This window comes from Triticum aestivum, chromosome 6B, assembly GCF_018294505.1.
Source record: "Triticum aestivum cultivar Chinese Spring chromosome 6B, IWGSC CS RefSeq v2.1, whole genome shotgun sequence".
Classification (NCBI taxonomy): Eukaryota; Viridiplantae; Streptophyta; class Magnoliopsida; order Poales; family Poaceae; genus Triticum; species Triticum aestivum.
The window spans coordinates 101,728,583-101,749,142 of record NC_057810.1 but is presented as its reverse complement, the minus strand read 5'-3'; positions in this window follow the sequence as shown (position 1 = coordinate 101,749,142).

Genomic DNA, 20,560 nt, shown 5'->3' with positions numbered 1-20,560 from the left:
GCCCAAGGATTTCAAGCGTCAACGCAAAGTGCCTAATTACACGGCGGATCAGCCACCTGAGGCGTGGGTCGAGAGTTATGAGATGGCAATGGAGATGCTGGATGTAGATGAAGTGGCTTGTGCAAAGTACTTCACGATGATGTTGGAAGGAACATCCCGTACTTGGTTGAAAAATCTGCTAGCTAATTCCATCGAGTCATGGGATCAGTTGAAGGCCCGGTTTATAGCCAATTTTAAAGACATGTGCAAACAGCCCATGTCCATTGTGGATATGGATGCTTGTGTTCAAGGGGAGAACGAGTCAACGACTCACTGGGTACGCCGGGTTTCAGAAGTTCTGCACTCGTCCGACCGGATTAACGCTGGCCAAGCGATTATCACACTGGAGCGCAATTGCCGGTTTAAGTCACTGAAGATGAAGTTGGGACGGCTCAAGTGCCACTGCAATGACATGGGAACCCTCATGGCAGCCTTGGTAAAGTATGCCGATTCTGATAATACCAAGGATCCCGATTCTGATAATGAGAAACCGGAGAAGGGAAAGAAGAATGGCGGTGCAAAGGGACAACAGCACAACCAAGGAGGCCATGGGAATAATGGTAAGCGTAAAGCGGATTCAGATTTTGTGGCTAACGCTAATGTGGAGCGTCATAAAGGTAAACCACCCCAGCGCGGCGGGGCGATGAATCTGGAGCATTTGTTGAATCAGCCCTGTCCAAAGCATGGGACCAAGGAGGCTCCCGCAACGCAGCTCTGGAAGGATTGTAACATTATGAAGGAGTTCAAAAACTCTGATATTTTCTGGTATGATCAGGGTCTAATGGGCGGTTCAGGTCCAGGTTTTCATGGTGGCGGCGGTTCAAGCTCTAGGTTTCAGAATAATCATGGCAATTGAGGGAGTCCTGGACTAGGGGGTGTCCGGATAGCCGGACTATCATCATCGACCGGACTATCATCGTCAGCCGGACTATCATCGTCAGCCGGACTCCAAGACTATGAAGATACAAGATTGAAGACTTTGTCCCATGTCCGGATGGGACTTTCCTTGGCATGGAAGGCAAGCTTGGCGATACGGATATGTAGATCTCCTACCATTGTAACCGACTCTATGTAACCCTAGCCCTCTCCGGTGTCTATATAAACTGGATGGCTTTAGTCCGTAGGACACAACAACAACCATTACAACATTCATACCATAGGCTAGCTTCTAGGGTTTAGCCTCCTTGATCTCGTGGTAGATCTACTCTTGTAATACCCACATTATCAATATCAATCAAGCAGGACGTAGTGTTTTACCTCCATCAAGAGGGCCCGAACCTGGGTAAAACATCATGTCCCTTGTCTCCTATTACCATCCGCCTAGACGCACAGTTCGGGACCCCCTACCCGAGATCCGCCGGTTTTGACACCGACATTGGTGCTTTCATTGAGAGTTCCTCTGTGTCGTCACTGATAGGCTTGATGGCCTCTTCAAAAGCTATCTGGAGCAGATCGAAAGCTACGCCCTTGGCCGTCAGGTCAGGTTTGGAAGCCTAAACTTCACGGCCGATATCCGCGGAGACTTGATCTTCGATGGATCCGAGCCGCAGCCGAGCGTGCCGCACTGTCACGATGGGCACGACCTAACTCTGCCGCCAGACAGTACCTTGGAGGCCGTACACGAATTGCGCAGATCGAGGACGGGTGGCTGGACACCGCCTCGGGAGCTGCAACTTCCACGACGATGGAGCCGAACACTGACCTCGTCCCTTATAAAGCTCATGACTTCGAGGTGCCAGACTCCCTGCCGGACTCCGAACCTCCTCTGCCCCTGCCAATCGAATCTGATTGGGCGCCGATCATGGAGTTCACCGCTGCGGATATCTTTCAGCACTTACCCTTTGGCAACATCTTAAAATCGCTAAAGCATCTCTCGCTATCCGGAGAGCCCTGGCCGGACTACGGCCAGGACGGTTGGGAGGCGGACGACGAAGAAATTCAAAGCCCACCCACCGCCCACTTTATAGCAACTGTCGACGATCTAACCGACATGCTAAACTACGACTCCGAAGACATCGACGGTATGGACGACGATGCCGGAGACGATCAAGAAGCAACGTTCACTGAGCACTGGAAGGCCACCCCGTCACATGACATATATATGGTGGACACCCCAAAAGGAAGTAATAATGAGGAACAACGGGGCGTGGCAAAGGATAATCCCGCCGATAAACAACCAAAACGGTGACGCGGACGCCACCCTAAGTCCCGCCTCGACAAAAACAACATTCCTAATGACCCAGCAATAGAGCAGGGCAAACCAGTGGACGACAATCATGCAAGCAAGCAACCGTCCGAATAGGACGAATCGGATAATAAAGACATGCCCGGCGAAACCAACAGTCCGGACAACCTCACGCCAGACACACCATCGGAGCATAAGAACTCGTCGCCACTGCAAGAAGTCTGAAGAAGGAAAAGCGGAAGCTCAAAACAGCGGAAGACATACTCAGAAAGAGGTGAAGCAAAGTACTCAAGACCGCAGACAAATATGGCAATGGGCACCAAACAAAGAGCTATCCGAAGCGCAAGCTGCTGCCAGAATTTGAGGAGGAAGCCATAGAGCCCTCACAGTCAAAAAACAAAGAGGCCGCCTGGCCGGATAGACGGCCAGATGACAGGCCAAAAAGGACAAGCGGCGCCGCACACAATCCGATTTACGATCCTGGGAAAACAGACGGCCCAGTCAGGTCTATTTACGGGCCAAAAAAGAGGGCCCCAGGAAGCAACACAACACGGCAAGTGTTCGAAGACAGCGGCACACCCAAATACAGGGGCGCCGCACACCCACTATGTTTCACCGATGAGGTGCTGGATCATGAATTTCCAGCAGGGTTCAAACCCATAAACATAGAGGCATACGATGGAACAACAGACCCCGGAGTCTGGATACTACACACTACACATACACATGGCTAGAGGAGATGATCTCCACGCCATAAAATACCTACCCCTCAAGCTAAAAGGGCCAGCTCGGCATTGGCTCAAAAGCCTCCCAGAAAACACTGTTGGAAGTTGGGAAGAGCTTGAGGACGCATTTAGAGCAAATTTTCAAGGGACTTATGTCCGCCCTCCGGATGCAGACGATCTAAGTCATATAACTCAACAGCCCGGAGAGTCAGCGCGCAAATTCTGGAACAGGTTCCTTACCAAAAAGAACCAAATAGTCGACTGTCCGGACGCGGAAGCCTTAGCAGCTTTTAAACACAATGTCCGAGACGAATGGCTCGCCAAACACCTCGGCCAAGAGAAGCCAAGAATAATGGCCGCGCTAACAAGCCTCATGACCCGCTTTTGCGCAGGGGAAGACAACTGGCTAGCAAGATGCAGCACCAGCGACCCGAGTACATCCGAGATCAGAGATGGAAACGAAAAATCACGGCGCATAAAAGATCAGCGTCGGAATAAAGAAAAAAGCCCAAAGAGCACGGCGGTCAACGCCGGATTCAAAAGCTCGCGGCCAAACAATAAAACAATGTCTCTTAAGGACAACAGTGATGAGCTATCCAACTTCAACAAAATTTTGGATCGGATATGTCAAATCCACAGTACCTCCGGAAGGCCTGCAAACCATACCAACCGAGATTGTTGGGTTTTTAAACAGTCTGGCAGACTCAACGCCGAACACAAGGGGCTCGATGCGCCAAGCGAGGACCATGACGAACCCCACAAACAGAGCACCGGAAGACAAAAGACTTTCCCACAAGAAGTCAAAACAGTAAACTCACTTCATGTGATAGTACGGAAATACAATGCGGCACCTGCTAAGATAGGTGTCGCACGGTCCACCCCAGCGGAACATCGAGATTGGATGTCAAAACCAATCACTTTTGACCACCTGGATTATTCCAGAAGTATCCAGAACGCAGGATGGACTGCTCTGATATTGGATCCTATAATAGATGGGCTGCAATTTACACAAGTCCTGATAGACGGCGGCAGTGACTTAAACCTGCTATATCCGGACACAATCCGCAAGTTGGGGATAGACCTTACTACAATTCGACATAGCCGCACTTCCTTCAAAGGAGTGGCGCCAGGCCCTTACGCCAGGTGCACAGGTTCCTTATTACTAGAAGTTGTGTTCGGGTCACCTGACAACTTCCGACGCGAAAAGCTAACCTTTCATGTCGCCCCATTTAAAAATAGCTATCAAGCACTATTGGGACGTGAAGCTTTCGTCCGCTTTAACGCAATACCACACTACGCGTCTCTTACACTTAAAATGCCCGGTCCACGTGGCATCATTTCATTAAAAGGTCGTCTAAGACCCTGGACACGGCTGGACGAGTCTGGAATAAATAAGCTAGGGGCTACCTAGCCGCACACCCCTTCACAAGGGGTTGTGCATATAAGCTATAATGAGCTAGCATAGGCTCAGCTTTATTAATTTATATTTCAATTTTTTATGCACTTTTTCGCATGATTTATTTTCAAACTAAGTTCCTCTCCTTTTATAGATGAACAACGTGCACACCCGTCCAGGATACGGCACAATGGAGACACAGGCACAGACGTGCAGTAGGGACCCGTTTCAAGGATTCTTTTCAGACTAAGACCCTACGTAAACCTTTCTTACTGTCTCTTGTTGCTATAATCCCCTGGTTTCTCATTATAACCAGAGTGGAGACTGGCGTTTTGGCATCGACCACGTCAGAGGAACTTTCCCGTACCTGGACACAAGGGGTTAGGGCATTGTTCTGCCCGTTATTATAAAGACCGAACACCTTCAGGAGTGTTCGGCGTCTCGAGTTAGGCCTTATATGCATCAGCTCCGAATCATGTCTTTGGTCAAATGTTGGGTTTGCCCGGCTCCTGTGTTTTGCTGCCTTACGTTTAGTATCATCGGCTAATGCGGCACCAGGAGAACTACTGCGATTGTGCCCCAGTTCGGCTGGGCGAGCACCTCAGTAGAGAAAGCCGAAAACTGACTGTCATGATACAGCGAGAGATTGGTCAACCACTCGATCGACCAATGGAATGTTTAGAATTCCTCCGCTTTGACGAAGGGCCGTTTCCCGGTCAGGCACATACGCGCCCCAAATTCGGAGAGCGCGGTGCCCCTAGGGGCTATATCGTAGCCCCACCCTCGAACTCCCATGGCTAAGTGAAAGTGATAAAGCATTATAGTCCGGTTGCCTCGTTTGCTATGCTACCACCTCCTTTACAGGACCGAGACGTCGGATTAAGTGTGAAAATGCGCTATTTTTGCAAACACCCCCACACCTTGTGCGTGGGGGCTGAAGCCGACGACTGCCATCTTTCAGGTTATACACACCTATACATGAACGGCCGCACAGGAGATATTCCACTACTTGAACACACAAGTATAAAAGGCGCTTACATCATAAACATTGTTTTACAACATAAAACGTTCATTTGAACATAACATTTTTTGAGCACTGCGACTCTATTACACGAGCACCACGCAGAACTTCGCCAAAATAGTGCTCGGCGGGTTACCGGCTATCGTCCGAACCCGGGGTCGCAACAGCGGTGGCATACATCTCTGTCCAATGTGTCTTCACATGGGCGAGTGCCATCTACACACCCTCTATGCAGGCCGACCGCTTCATCGCCTTGATATGCGGCACCGCCCCAAGAAATTGCTGCAATAAGCCAAAGTAGCTCTTCGGCTTGGGCCTATCCGGCCAGACATGGGTCACGATATCCATCATGGCAAGCCCGGACAACCTATTCAGCTCAGCCCACTCGGCCAACCGGTCGGTCAGCGGAAGTGAACGCTCCGGACTATGGAATTGAGACCAAAACAGCTCTTCCGTCTTGTGATCCTTCTGACTTCGAAAATGCACAACGACATCTGCCGCACTCGCTGCTAAGTCCATATAAGGGTCCTCCGGACCCCACAGCTGGCCCAGCTGAGCATACTTTGGATCCGTAAACCTTCGGCGCAGCAGAAAAGGCTTGCCAGCTACAATGTCTCCGGCCTGGCGCAGCTCTTCCTTTATAGCCCGCATTGCAGAACGGACATCCTTGGCTTCGGCGGTGGCCTTCCCCAGGTCTTCTTGCCCCGCTAGGCGCTCCTTTTCAAGAGCCTCATTGCGGTCGGTAGCATCTTTTAACTTCACGGCCATTTCGGCTTCTAACTCCTCGGCCGCCCTCGAGGCCGCCGCATTACTCCTTCTGGCTTGCTCCTTGGCTTGAGCAAGTTCGGCCCGAAGGCTCTCCACAGCAGCGGCACTATCTGCATTTCACACACATGTTGTAAGGAGCGGGCTTCGGCTCCCTTACCAAGTGACCGCAAAGAAACACTTACCTTGCGACTCATCAAGTCGCCTGTTGACTAGCGCGATGTCCGCATCCGCAACGTCGAGTTGCCGCTTTAGTTCAGCAACTCCATCAGTCCGGCTGGCCCCCGGACGATCCGCCACCTACATAGGCACGGTGAAAATTGAAACCTGCAATTTTGATCCTCGGCACGCTGTCGCTTTCGACAACCTACCAAGTCTCAGGGGCTACTATCTATACAGGACGCACTCTATATGCAAAACTGTCAAAAGGTGTGTCATTTTTACGTACCTCATACCCCGCCAGCAAACTCCCGACGGAATTATGCAATCCGCCTTTGGCGGACGAAATCCTTCCAATCACCATACTCATCAATGCATGGTGATCTTCTGAGATAGACGCCTTCTCAAGCAGATCCTTCAGCCGTACACCAGTTGGTGCCGAACTATCCGGCTTTGCCAAACCCGTGGGCTCCCTCCGTGATGACACGTCAGGCTCGTCCGCCCTATCCGACGGCGCCCCGGACGGAGGCGTCTCTTTCTCCACCATCTCCAGACGAAGGTCCCCCAAAGACGAGCTCATTTGCGAAGGACGGAGATCCGAACTACAAGGTAAAAACTTGAGTTATCCTCAGAAGTGCAAATAGGGATGTCCCTTATTATAAAACTCCCTTCTTTCTACTTACGGCTCGTTGGAGGGCTGATTCTTTAGGGGAGACTATGCGGCCGGGGCCTCCCCGGACGCAGGACCCTCTAGCGAAGATTTCTTCCCCCGCTTAGGGGCTTTGGCCCCCGGGTCCTCGGAGGCAGTCCTCTTCTCCCCTTGGAGGGAGGGATTCTCGATCCCCCTCTTTAAAGAGCCTCCTTAGGCGAGGCGGTAGCTCTTCTACTTTCCCCTTCACCTTCCTCTGAAGGCGCAACCTCCAGCATCCTGACCAGCACAGAATCCGGCGCGGTCTCTAGGAGGGGGGCCGGACACCATATCAGTTTTGCTTGCGCTATCCACTCCTGTTTAGAAGGAAATTGGTCATAAGGCGAATCATCGAAAGGCAAACAAACGGTATGTCCAGACTCGGAGCTACTTACTTCAGTATCCGGGCGATTGCAGCTTAGGCCAGCATCCTCGGTCAATTCCGGACACGCCTCTTGTGATCCGAAGAATAATTTGTACATCTCCATGGGTGTCATACCCATGAAGTGTTGAAGAATCCGTGGCCCCTCCGGATTAAACTCCCATAGCCGGAGAGGGCGGCGTTTGTAGGGCAGGAGACGCCTAATCAGCATGACCTGCATTACCATCACCATATCGATCTCCCTCGATTGGAGATCTCAAATCCGGCCCTGTAGTAAGGGCACGTCCTTTGACGGCCCCCAGTTGAGCCCTTGGTTGACCCACGAAATCAACCGTCATGGAGGTCCCGAGCGGAATAAGGGCTGCGGCTTCTGTCTGCTGCCCCTCGGAGCGGTAATATAGAACCACTCCTGCTGCCACAGGCCGAGCTCCTCTTGGAAGGAGCCCGCGGGCCATGGGGCATCGGCCCTCCTACTTATGGCCGCCCCGCCGCACTCTGCTTGACGCCCCTCGATCATCTTCGGCTCCACATTGAAGGTCTCCAGCCACAAGCCGAAGTGGGGGGTGACGCGGAGGAAGGCTTCGCAGATGACAATAAATGCGAAAATATGGAGGATGGACTCCGGAGCCAAGTCATGGAATTCCGACCCATAGTAAAACATGAGCCCTCTCACAAAAGGATCCATCGGGAAGCCTAAACCCCGACGGAGGTGGGATACAAAAACGACGTACTCGCCGGGCTCGGGGGTGGGGATGGCCTGCCCTTCGGCGGGCAACCTGTGCAAAATCTCGTAAGTCGGGTACTTGGCCTCCCACAGCTTTAGCACGTCCTCCTCCGTGACGAAGGAGGGCATCCACCGGCCCTAGAGGTCGGAACCGGACATTTTTGAAGGTCCAAAGCGCTCGAATCTGGGGCTCTAGGTGTTGGAACTTGGAGCAAGGAGAAGATTCGATGGAGGATTGAAGGAAAGGAACGAGCCTTGGTCCCGTTATAAAGAGGGAGAATACCGAGAGCCGTCTCCGTGACCGTTCGGAACTCGCCTCGATAGAGGGGGCGTGGCGACGGGCGCGGTTGGGTTACCCACGTCCGTATTGATGAGAATCCCGGAATAAGGGGGACCACGATCTCTGCTTCGACAAGACGTGCCAAGGAAACCGCTTCGCTAAACGCGCTGAGGTGGTAAAGTAAAAAAAATGATTCAAGTAAAGGCTTGGTAGTGGTGTGACGTCATGCCGCAAAAAACATTAGCAGATTGAACTTGTGTATATATTATTCTCTCTACGGTGGAATGTGGAATTTATTTTGCAGAGCCGGACACTATCCTGGTGTTCACAATCTTCTATGAATTATTCAGAGGAGGAACCCGCCTTGCAATGCCGAACAATATGCGCGCCGGACTCATCGTCATTGAAGCCTGGTTCAGGGGCTACTGAGGGAGTCCTGGACTAGGGGGTGTCCGGATAGCCGGACTATCATCATCGACCGGACTATCATCGTCAGCCGGACTATCATCGTCAGCCGGACTCCAAGACTATGAAGATACAAGATTGAAGACTTCGTCCCGTGTCCGGATGGGACTTTCCTTGGCGTGGAAGGCAATCTTGGCGATACGGATATGTAGATCTCCTACCATTGTAACCGACTCTATGTAACCCTAGTCCTCTCCGGTGTCTATATAACCCGGATGGTTTAGTCCGTAGGACACAACAACAACCATTACAACAATCATACCATAGGCTAGCTTCTAGGGTTTAGCCTCCTTGATCTCGTGGTAGATCTACTCTTGTAATACACACATTATCAATATCAATCAAGCAGGACGTAGGGTTTTACCTCCATCAAGAGGGCCCGAACCTGGGTAAAACATCGTGTCCCTTGTCTCCTGTTACCATCCGCCTAGACGCACAGTTCGGGACCCCCTACCCGAGATCCGCCGGTTTTGACACCGACCGCAATCAGAACAACCAAGGTGGTAATAACTAGCAGAATAATCAAGGGAATCAGCAGCAGTCGGGTTACCAAAGTCACCCAAAGCAGTTGAATGGTGGGCAGTATCATGTGTTCACTACTAGTCTGTGCAAGCATGATCAGAAGCTTCACAAGAGGGCAGTCAATGTTGTTGAACCGGCAGTTCCACGTTATCTGCGGTGGTCGGAACAGCCTATTGTGTGGAGTAGGGAGGATCATGCGCCCCGGGTTGACAATCCGGGTCAACTAACTTTGGTGGTGGCGCCTCAGGTGGGAGGTTATAAGTTCACCAAAGTACTCATGGATGGAGGAAGCAGTATCAATATTCTGTATTATGAGACATTCCGTCGCATGGGGTTGACAGATAAGAATCTTAAATCGTCCAACACTGTTTTTCATGGTGTGGTACCAAGTAAATCAGCATATCCCGTAGGTAAGATCGCTTTGGAGGTTGTGTTTGGTGATGAGCATGACTCTAGGTCTGAGACATTGACCTTTGAGGTAGTAAGAATCCAGAGCCCGTATCATGCGCTGTTTAGGCGCCCGGCTTATGCAAAACTCATGGCAAGGCCTTGTTATATTTATTTGCAGCTCAAGATGCCGGGTCATAAAGTGACTATCACGGTTCATGGAAGTCGAAAAATCACGTTGGATTGCGAGGAAGGTGATGCGGCTTATGCTGAGGCAGTTTGTGCTACGGAGGAGCTAAAGTTTTATAAGGAGAATGTTGATCCGGCAGATATGACCCCTCTGAAGAAGCCCACCACTAAGCATGACCCAACCCTACATTTCAAACCGGCTGACGAGACTAAGCTTGTTGACTTCGTTCCTGGCGACTTGTCCAAGCAGTTCAGTATCAGCACCAATCTGGATCCAAAATAGGAAAGCGCGCTCATCGAGTTCATCCGTGAGAACCGGGACATTTTTACATGGAATCCTTCTGACATGCCAGGTGTACCAAGGGAACTCGCTGAGCACACTCTTAATATTGATCCGAAGTTTAAACCGGTCAAGCAATTTCTTTGTCGCTTTAATGAAGAAAGACGCAAGGCAATTGGTGAAGAGGTAGCCCGGCTGTTGGCTGCTGGGTTTATCATCGAAGTGTTTCATCCTGAATGGTTGGCTAATCCGGTGCTGGTTCTTAAGAAAACAGCACTTGGCGTATGTGTGTGGACTACACGGACTTGAATAAGGCTTGCCCGGCCGATCCCTTTGCTCTCCTGCATATTGATCAGCTCATTGATGCGACGGCGGGTTGTGAACGCCTGAGGTTTTTGGATGCTTATTCAGGATATCATCAGATCAAAATGGCAGTTAAGGACCAGGAGAAAACAGCTTTCATCACTCCCTTTGGAGCCTTCTTCTATGTTTCTATGCCCTTTGGGCTCAAGAGTGCCCAGGCAACTTATCAGCGTTGTGTGCAAAATTGTCTTCACAAGCAGATTGGGCGTAATGTTCATGCCTATGTGGATGACATTGTGGTCAAATCCAGAAAGAAGGAGACGTTGATAGATGATCTCAAGGAGACATTTGACAACCTTCGGGTTTATAAGATGATGCTTAATCCGGATAAATGTGTGTTTGGTGTTCCGGCAGGCAAGCTTCTCGGTTTTCTTGTGTCCAACAGGGGCATTGAGGCTAATCCGGAAAAAAATAAGGCAATCACATCCCTGGCCAAACCGAAGTGTATCAATGATGTTCAGCGTCTAGCAGGTCGGATTGCAGCCCTTAGCCGGTTTATCAGTCGTTTGGGAGAGAAAGCAATTCCTTTGTATCAGATGTTGAAAAAGACAGATGATTTCGTCTGGAGTGATGCAGCCAATGCGGCTTTTGAGGAGCTAAAGCGGAAATTGGTTGAACCGCCGGTTCTTGCAGCCCCAGTTGATAATGAGCCTTTGCTATTATACGTGGCTGCCAATGCCCGAGCAGTCAGTGTAGCAATTGTGGTTGAGCGTAAAGAAGCTGCGAAGGAATATCTGGTTCAACGACCTGTATACTACATCAGTGAAGTCCTGATCGAGTCAAAACAACGCTATCCACATTGGCAGAAGTTGGTGTACGGGGTTGTTATGGCCAGTCGAAAACTTAAGCAATATTTTCAAGGCCATCCCATCACAGTGGTTAGTTCTGCTCCTTTGGGCGATATAATTGAAAACAGGGAAGCAACTGGTCGAGTTGCAAAGTGGGCAATCGAGCTTGGTCCACACGGTTTAAATTATGTACCTCGAACAACCATAAAATCTCAGGCCCTTGTGGATTTTATCAATGACTGGACCGAGTTGCAAGCACCAAAAGACAAACTGGACAATACATAATGGATTATTCATTTTGATGGATCCATGCAGTTGGAAGGCTCGGGGGCTGGAGTTGTCCTTACTTCCCCTCGAGGTGATAAAATTTGCTATGTTCTCCGATTGATGTTCCCTTGTACTAACAATGCAGCTGAGTACGAAGCTTTGCTCCATGGTCTCCGTGTGGCCAAAGAGATGAACTTAAGTCAAGTTCGTTGTTTCGGAGATTCTGATCTGGTGGCTCAGCAAGTTTCTGGTACTTGGGATTCTAAAGATCCACTCATGGCGGCTTACAGGCGTGAAGTGGATATTGTGGCGGGTCACTTCAAAGGGTACCAGGTCAAGCATATCGATCGGCGCAAAAATGAAGCAGCAGACGCTTTAAGCCGGCTCGGATCTCAGCGTAAACCGTCTGTTAAGTTGCCTAATCCGTCTGTTAAGTTGCCTACAGAAGAGGATTTGGCTATTCCTGATCCGGAGGCTCAGTTGGTGGCCGCTTTACATGTTGTACCGGATTGGACGGTTCCATATCTGGCGTACATGAACCGGGGCGAGCTACCCAACGATAAAGTTCTGGCTCGACAGATAGTCCGGCGATCTAAGTCCATGGTTATTCACAATGGCGAGTTACACCGCTATAGCGTTTCAGGCGTATTTCAGTGTTGTGTTTCTCCGGAAGAAGGCCAAGAGATCCTACAGGATTGTGGTCATCATGCTGGTTCAAAGTCCCTGGTTGCAAAAGCTTTTCGTCATGGGTTTTACTGGTTGACAGCTCATGCTGATGCGGAGGATCTGGTAAAGCGATGTGATGCTTGTCAGAAATTTTCACGCAGAGCTCATGTTCCGGCTCAGGAACTACGGATGATTCCTATCACTTGGCCTTTTGCTACTTGGGGGCATGATATGGTAGGGCCCTATAAACGTTCCCAGGATAAGAAGACCCACCTGTTGGTGGCAGTTGATAAATTCACCAAGTGGGTTGAAGCGGAGCCTGTTAGCAGGTGTGATGCAGCTACGGCGGTTCAATTTCTCAAAAAGATTATTTTCCGCTTTGGCTTTCCACACAGTATTATCACGGATAATGGTACCAACCTATCCAAAGGTGAGATGGAGGATTTCTGTCAGAGAGAGCACATCCGGCTTGACATAGCATCTGTGGCGCACCCTCAATTCAATGGTCAAGCGGAGCAAGAAAATCAAGAAATTTTGAAGGGTCTTAAACCCCGGCTCATGATTCCCTTGAAGCGGACGCCGGGTTGTTGGGTGGAAGAATTACCTTCTGTGTTATGGAGTATCAACACCACCCCCAATCGCTCAACAGGTTACACGCCTTTCTTTATGGTATATGGGGCAGAGGCAGTTCTCCCAAGTGATATATGTCATGACTCGCCCCGGGTTGCTAATTATGTTGAAGCGGACAACGAGCAAGCTCGCCAAGAGGCACTGGACCTGCTAGATGAGAAACGGGATATGGCTCTGGCTCGATCAGCGGTTTATCAACAAGACTTACAGCGTTATCACAGCCGTCGGGTTAGGACAAGAACCTTTCAAGAAGGTGACTTGGTGCTTCGGCTCATCCAGGATCAGACCGACATGCACAAGTTATCCCCGCCTTGGGAAGGGCCCTTTGTGGTCAGCAAGAATCTGCACAACGGATCACACTACCTCGTTAACGTTCGGTATGACTCACGCAACTCTGAGGAGGAGACCCGGCGGCCGTGGAACATAGCTCTCCTCCGGCCTTACTACACTTGAGCCATAGGCTCTTCTTATGTACATATTTCGACAATGTATATATTATGATCAATAAATAAACCAGCATCGTTGCTTTAAGCAGGGCCTCTGATGTTTTTTCTCAAATATCCTTCGAGTTACATGGGGGCTTCAGCTGACAAAGCGGAGTACTACCTGTTAAACCGGCTATCACGCCACAACATAGCTTGGGAGCTTCACACCCAAGGGTCCAAAGAGAGTTTGGATGCTATGCACAACTCAAACATAGGCACCCAATGAGCACAGCTCATCACGTTACTTGGGGGATCTTTGTGTCAAATACCAAGGAGTTTGAATGGACCCTTGTAGCTGGGTATCGACCCACGGCTTGGAAGCCTAGTATATTTACCTAAAACCCCGGGTTAACCTGCCTTAATCAAGTAAGACACTCCTATCCAGGTCATCCTGGCACGGCCCTCCGAACGTTTGACAGTTACTCTCATTGAGACCCTCACTTGTCAAAGTTAAAACAGTGATTGGTTAGTTGGAGGTCCAACTTAAAAGGCTTTGTTAAATGGTTCAACTCAGCGGCCTAGCAGCCCACAAAAAGCCTCGAATTTGGGCCTGGCAGCCCTCAAAAAGCCTTGACTACACAGTTTTATTTGCATTTTGCTGAATTTATGTTAAACCGATTTTCTTGGCCCGGTCAATCATCTTATTAGCCCGGTATTCTTTAAAACGGCTTGTTTTGCAACTACACGTTGATAGCCCTTATTCTTAACCCGGAGTTTGTTAACCCGGCCTGGCTTTGACTACCTGTCACCAGCTTGGATCATCTGGTGTGCATCATCACCCGGTATGACTCACTATATCAGTACATGATGGAGTTATACAAGAATTACAGATTTGGGTTTTCACCCTTATTACAATCAAAGTTGACCAGCCAACTACAAAGTGATATTACATCACAGGTATGAACCATTTCATATTTTTACGGTTTGATTATCAATCAGGCTTTTTCTTGGGCGTTATGACCCGTCCGGCGATAAACCGCCAGGACCCTGTTTCTTTTTATGCAAACACAGGAATTGCATATTATGATACCTAAACCAAAATTGACATTGACATGGCGGATCACATAAAGTAACTCTTACTGTACGATGGCAGCAGATCAAGTTTTTTGCTACCCTATTACAAGGCACTCAGAGGCCCAAAATATGGAATTGTTTCACAATGGACAGTTTCTAACATATCAATTGGATTGACGGATTAAGCTTCATCGCCGGGTTAATGTGAAGTAGATGGGTTGTCTGGCGTCGGTTCAGCCTCCTCCTCCCCATCCAATGGTTGGAAGTAATTGGTGGTCCAGTCAATCCAGGTTAAGGCCTGAAAGACAGCCTCTTCACTTATAAGCTCAGCCGGATCAATGTGAGGGGCGTAAGTGTGCTTACGGATTGGGGGAACAAGGTTCTGCACTTCAGGAATAACAGCTTCAACCCGTCTGTTGTTTGCGTCATAGAAGGATCGGTGAACCGTCAGGTTAGCCTCTTCTGCCAACTGACTCGCCAGAGGACACATCTCCCTTGTTACCCGTCTGAGAGCATCATTGTCAAATACTTCACTGTTTACTTGAGCACTGGGGAAGCCCTTGGCTATATCAGCCAGATCAAGATCAGGTATCCATGCCTTGGCTCGAGTCAGTGCTAATAAAGTGCCAGCCCGGGCAGCGGATCGCTTCAACTCTTCTATCTGCACTGGCGTCATAGATAGCCGGTCCAACGTATCCTTGATCAGTGTTGGAGCCGCATTGTCATATGAAGTAGCACAGATAACCCGTTGGACGCCGGTATATAGCTGTTCAATCAGTGTATACGCGGCCTTGAGTTTCTTTCGCATATCAGAACCCAGATGAGCAATGCGATTACCTATAGCGGTTTAGGAAGTTCATGTTAAACCGGAGAAATTTCAAAGCGAAATATTCATAAAGCCTTGGCAAACAGTACTTACCAAAAAATGCAGAGGTCATGGCATTGACTTGGCGCTTTAATCTAGTAAGCTCTTCTGTCACCGGTTTAAGAGCTAATTCAGCGTCTTCCACCCGCTTCAGCAATCCGGCCTTTTCGGTATCCAAGTTGGCCTGCTCAGACTTGAACCACTCTTTGAGCTGCTCCATGGTGGTTAAGGCGGTTTTCAATTCATCCTTGGCCTTGGTGGTTTCTGCTTGTTGGGATTTCAGATTTTCTTGAAGGTCAGCTATTTGCGAGACTTGTTGGTTTATCTCACTCTGCAACAGTAAGAAGAGCATGTCAATATCTTTGCTAAAGTCCCAAACGTATAACCAGTTATACACTTGGCACTTGGGGGCTAATGCGGATCATTTTTCTATTGATTATTGAAGTCCCAAGGATTAATACAAGTTTTAATCATGGCACTTGGGGGCTAATGTGTGTTTGATCAAAAATGCACAAGGTTCTTACTGTACAGTATGGAATATACAAAGTCCCAGTTTGACTTTCTAAAGACAAATCGGCCCTTGGGGGCTACAATGCAATGAAGGTATAGAGCAAAGATCAAACTGTTTACCTCGTAGCTCTCCTTCATCAAGTTTACTAAACCAGCTTCATAATCACGGCTGGTGTAAAGCCGGTTTAGGAAGCCGGAGTGAAGGTCTTGGGCCGAGAGATTGACATAAGCTGACAAGTCAGTCTTCCCCTTCCCCTTGCTCATAGCAGTGAATTCATCCTTGGCAGTATGCTTAGATAGAGCAACTGGATTACCAGGGGCGATATACCCAGTGCCAGTAACAACAACTTCATCATCTTTGGCTGAGTTTGATAGGTTGATTATTCACGGGGCTTGGCGCTTTAGCAGCAGGGCTCGGCGGTTTGTTAACCGGGCTTGGCGGATCAGCAGTTGAGCCCCGTTGTTCCACTATTGGACTTGGAGGAGCAGGAGGATGTGAAGTGTAAACCTCTACATTCGGTTCAACCTCTGGCGGGTTAGCATCAGTATCTTGGTTTTGCCCAGCAGGGCTGTCTATGGCAACTTCAGGGTCTTCGCCATGATGCTCTGGAGTCTTCTCCATATCAACATCAACAGTAGGGTCGCTAGTCTTGGCTTTCTTACTTAATCGAGCCTTGGCACTATAACATCAAAGTTTAGAGTATGGTAAACTGACAAATAAAGAAACAAACTGAGGAGTAATATACTTACCCAGCGACGACTTTGAGAGGAGGCAGCTGAGTGGTTGATGAACCGCCAGACGAGTTGGAAGAAGCCTGGTAATTCGGGTCAGACAGATTGAGAGGGCATCGAAGGAAACCTTTCAAAGGATAACGTTTTTAGGAGAACAAATCACCTCTGGAAGGTGTTTCCGGGTTGGCGTATTAGCTAAACCAGACGAAGTGATTTGTTGACCACTATGCCGGGTTGTGTGACATTCTTCAACATGCTGTGTCTTCAAAGAAAATTTTGGATCCAAATGAGCAAGGGGGTGAGATTGTTTTACTTTTCGGACTGTGCAGCGAATTCTTTGAACCGGTACAAGATCTGAATCGGAAGAAAGAAGGATTACCTCAACATGTTCTGCATGGCTGGCCTCAGCATCATCCTGGGAATAGTCATTGTCAATAAGATGTACGAAAAGGGAACCAAGTGAGTAAAGTTCTACCTTAGCATCTGATTCCTCATCTTCTGGCGGATCAGAAGACTCGGTGGTTTTCTTCTTGCCAGCTTTCTTTGTGGCCTTGGTCTTTGCACAAGTAGCCCGGGCCGGTTTAGTCCGTTTCCAAAAGGAGCTATTAGCCTGAAATTAAGACAAGAAAAGGTTAGTACAAAGTTAATACGAAGGCAAGTCAGTATTTAGATGAACTTTACCGCTGGCGGTTTATTGGAGATGCAAAATGGAGGCAACCCGGTTTGACTGCATGCAGGGATCGGTTCATCAAGCATTTTCTTCACACATTCGGTAATTTCAAGATCGGTCATTACCGTTTCGTGATATCGTTGAGGGTCTTTGACATTGCCAGTATATTCATGCATCAATCCGGGGCGGCGGCTTAAAGGCAAAATGCCCCAAGAAACCCAGCAGCAGACAAGATCAATGCCAGTCAAACCGTTGGCCATCAGAGCCCGGAGCTTGGTGAGTTGAGGTGCAAAGTTCTTCCGTTCTACGGCGGTCAAACGTGAAGGCAATGGGTGGCCGTTGCTAAGCCGGTGAGGGCGATAACCCGGCAAAGGATTTTCTCCATCAGGGGCAGTGTTCCGGCAGTAAAACCAGGTCTGGTTCCAATCTTTAGGATGGCTATGATGTTTTGCATGAGGGAAATCAACTTCTTTCCTTTTCTGAATTGACATGCCACCAAGTTCTGTGTTGGGACCGTCTGAGAATTTTGTACGGCGGTTCAGATGAAAAAAGTCCCGGAACAGCTCCACGGTTGGCTCTTCTTGAAGATAGACTTCGCAGAATACTTGAAAGTTGCATATATTGGACACAGAGTTCGGACCAATATCTTGCGGATGGAGTTGGAAGCTTGCGAGGACATCCCGAATTTTTTGTATCCGGGCAGATTGAATCCCCGGTCTAAGTGTTGCATAAATACAATCACCTCTCCATCTTGAGGCTTAGGTGGGCATTCTGATTCTGGAACTCGCCAATGGAGAACCCTTTTTGAGGCTAAGGCGCCCGTGGTGATGTAACCATTAATTTGAGTTTCTGTGATCCGGGACGGAACCCAATTGCAGGCAAAACATTGTTTTGACATCCTGGAAGGGGGAACTGAAAGGAAAAATAAATGCCGGTTTAAAATTTAAACTGTTTAAAGTGTATAAGTCAGTGGTAAACCGGAAAAATACTATACAAGGTTCAATTGGCGGTTTAAGAGAGGGCTAATGATATATGGCCGATTGGCTATCAAAGGTTAAACCGCCCATAGGCAGAAGGGCCAAGATTCAAGATTTCTACTAAGTGTTGACAGAAACAGGTTTCACACAATGCTCAAATTTATTTGGATCTACTGCACATCTGTAAAGCAATTTTTTTCTGTGATCTCTAAAGGCGTTAAGCAGAACAGAGAAGGTCGTATGCTCTACATAATAAAAGGAAGATCTGCTAGCATTAAAAACGGATGCGGAATAACTACCACATGAGATCTACACTGCTATTGGATCAAAACTACCACGGCAGAAGGAAGGACGAAGAGGAAGAATGAAGAACTGTACAGATGAGCTCGTGAACCCTAAATACAGATCTAAAGATGAAGGAAAGAGGAAACTTACCACTGCAGATTTACTGCGGAGGGGTGCGACAAGTTTCTGATCCGTTCAGGTTGATGCAGCGGCCTTTGTCGATGCAGTTCTCAAGGGTCGCGGATGGTGGCGGAGCTCAGAGCTTGGACGTCGCGAGGAAGAAGAAGGCACAGAAGGGGAAAAGAGAGAAGGGACCTCGGGCCTTATTTATAGAGGAAAGAATAAACGGCAGGCGCGAGAATCAAGGAGCCTGAAGCGGCAGAATGGGTGCGCCTGTCGCCTCGATTTTCGGGATAACCATTAAAAGAAGGGAATCTTTTAAATATTTTATATAGAGATGATGTCATGCTGGACCGTTGCTGTGTTCAGAAGATGACGTCACGGCGGTTTACAAAATTTACATGAGAAGACAATATGGCGGTTTATGAAAATATAAGAGGACGCCTACAAGATATCTTTGAAGCATTGAAGATTGACATGAAAAAATTCAAATCAATCTGGGGCCTAATGTTGAGGATATAGCTACTGAGTGTAAACCGGCCAGGAGGGCCCGGTTCACCCTCCACTATGCCGAAGGCCATGAAGATCCAGAAGACGGTGTTTTACTAATGAAGCTTAGAAGCCCGCAGCCCAAGGGCAGATTAGGTCCCGTAGTAGTAAACCGCCATGACTATGTAAACTTGTAATATAAGTTAGGAAAGGAGAGACTGAGCCGGACACTTTGTATGAGTCGGCCTCGGGGCTCTGTAGACTGGCCGGGTGTCAACCTGTGTATATAAAGGGACGACTCGGCGACGATTCAGGGACAACAGACAACAACTCGAGACTCAGGCAAGCGTATTTCGCTCCCTGGTCATCGAAAACCAATCAATCCCATCACAACTAGACCTAGGCGTTTACCTTCATCGAAGGGGCCAAACTAGTATAAATTCTCGTGTCCCTTGTCCGGTTTAACCCCTTCAAGATAACCCGTTGCGATGGTTCCACGACTAAGTCCTTTCATGAGGACATCTGATGTGTTAATTCCACGACAGTTGGCATGATTGTATATTTTATTTATGGTGCTGTCCTATGGTGCCTTCCGTATCACGCAAACATGAGGGGCCTCACTGTAGGGTGTTGCAATATTGTCAGTATTGCGGGGGTGACAGCATCCTAAACGCGGATAAGTGGGTTATAGCGTATGGGAGTAAAGAGGACTTGATACTTAATGCTATGGTTGAGTTTCACAACCTTAATGATCTTTAGTAGTTGCAGATGGTTGCTAGGGGTCCAATCATAAGTGCATATGATCCAAGTAGAGAAAGTATGTTAGCTCATGGCTCTCCCTCATATAAAATTGCAAGAATGATTACCGGTACTACTTGTTACGGATTGCCTAGGGACAAAATGACTTTCTTGTTGACAAAAGCTATCCACTTTTACCACCTTGTATTTTATTTGTAGTTTTATGCTCGCAAAGTAATCGTAGTTTTATTCTTGCAAAATAGCTTCATACTTGTTCTAGGTAAAGCAAACGTCAAGTGTGCGTAGAGTTGTACCGGTGGTCGATAGAACTTGAGGGAATATTTGTTCTGCCTTTAGCTCCTCGTTGGGTTCGACACTCTTATTTATCGAAGAAGGCTACAAACGATCCCCTATAGTTGTGGGTTATCAGAGGGTCGCCGATGAGGGGGGCGGTGCTGCAAGCAAGGAGTGAAGGTTTCAACTTGGAAAGGAAGGCGGAAACATGGGAAATGTGGCTTTTGGTAAGGGGGAGGGGGCAGGGAGGTAGATATTTCCACGGAAGCCGAAAATTTTGAATCGGTTCAGCGAAAAAACTGGCGCACAGTGCCATTAGACACGGTCCCTGATGTCTTCTAGAACTACATCGGTATTTCCCCAAAGAGGAAGGGATGATGCAGTATAGCGACGGTAGATATTTCCCTCAGTGATGAGACCAAGGTTATCGAACTAGTAGGAGAACCTCCTCACAACACGT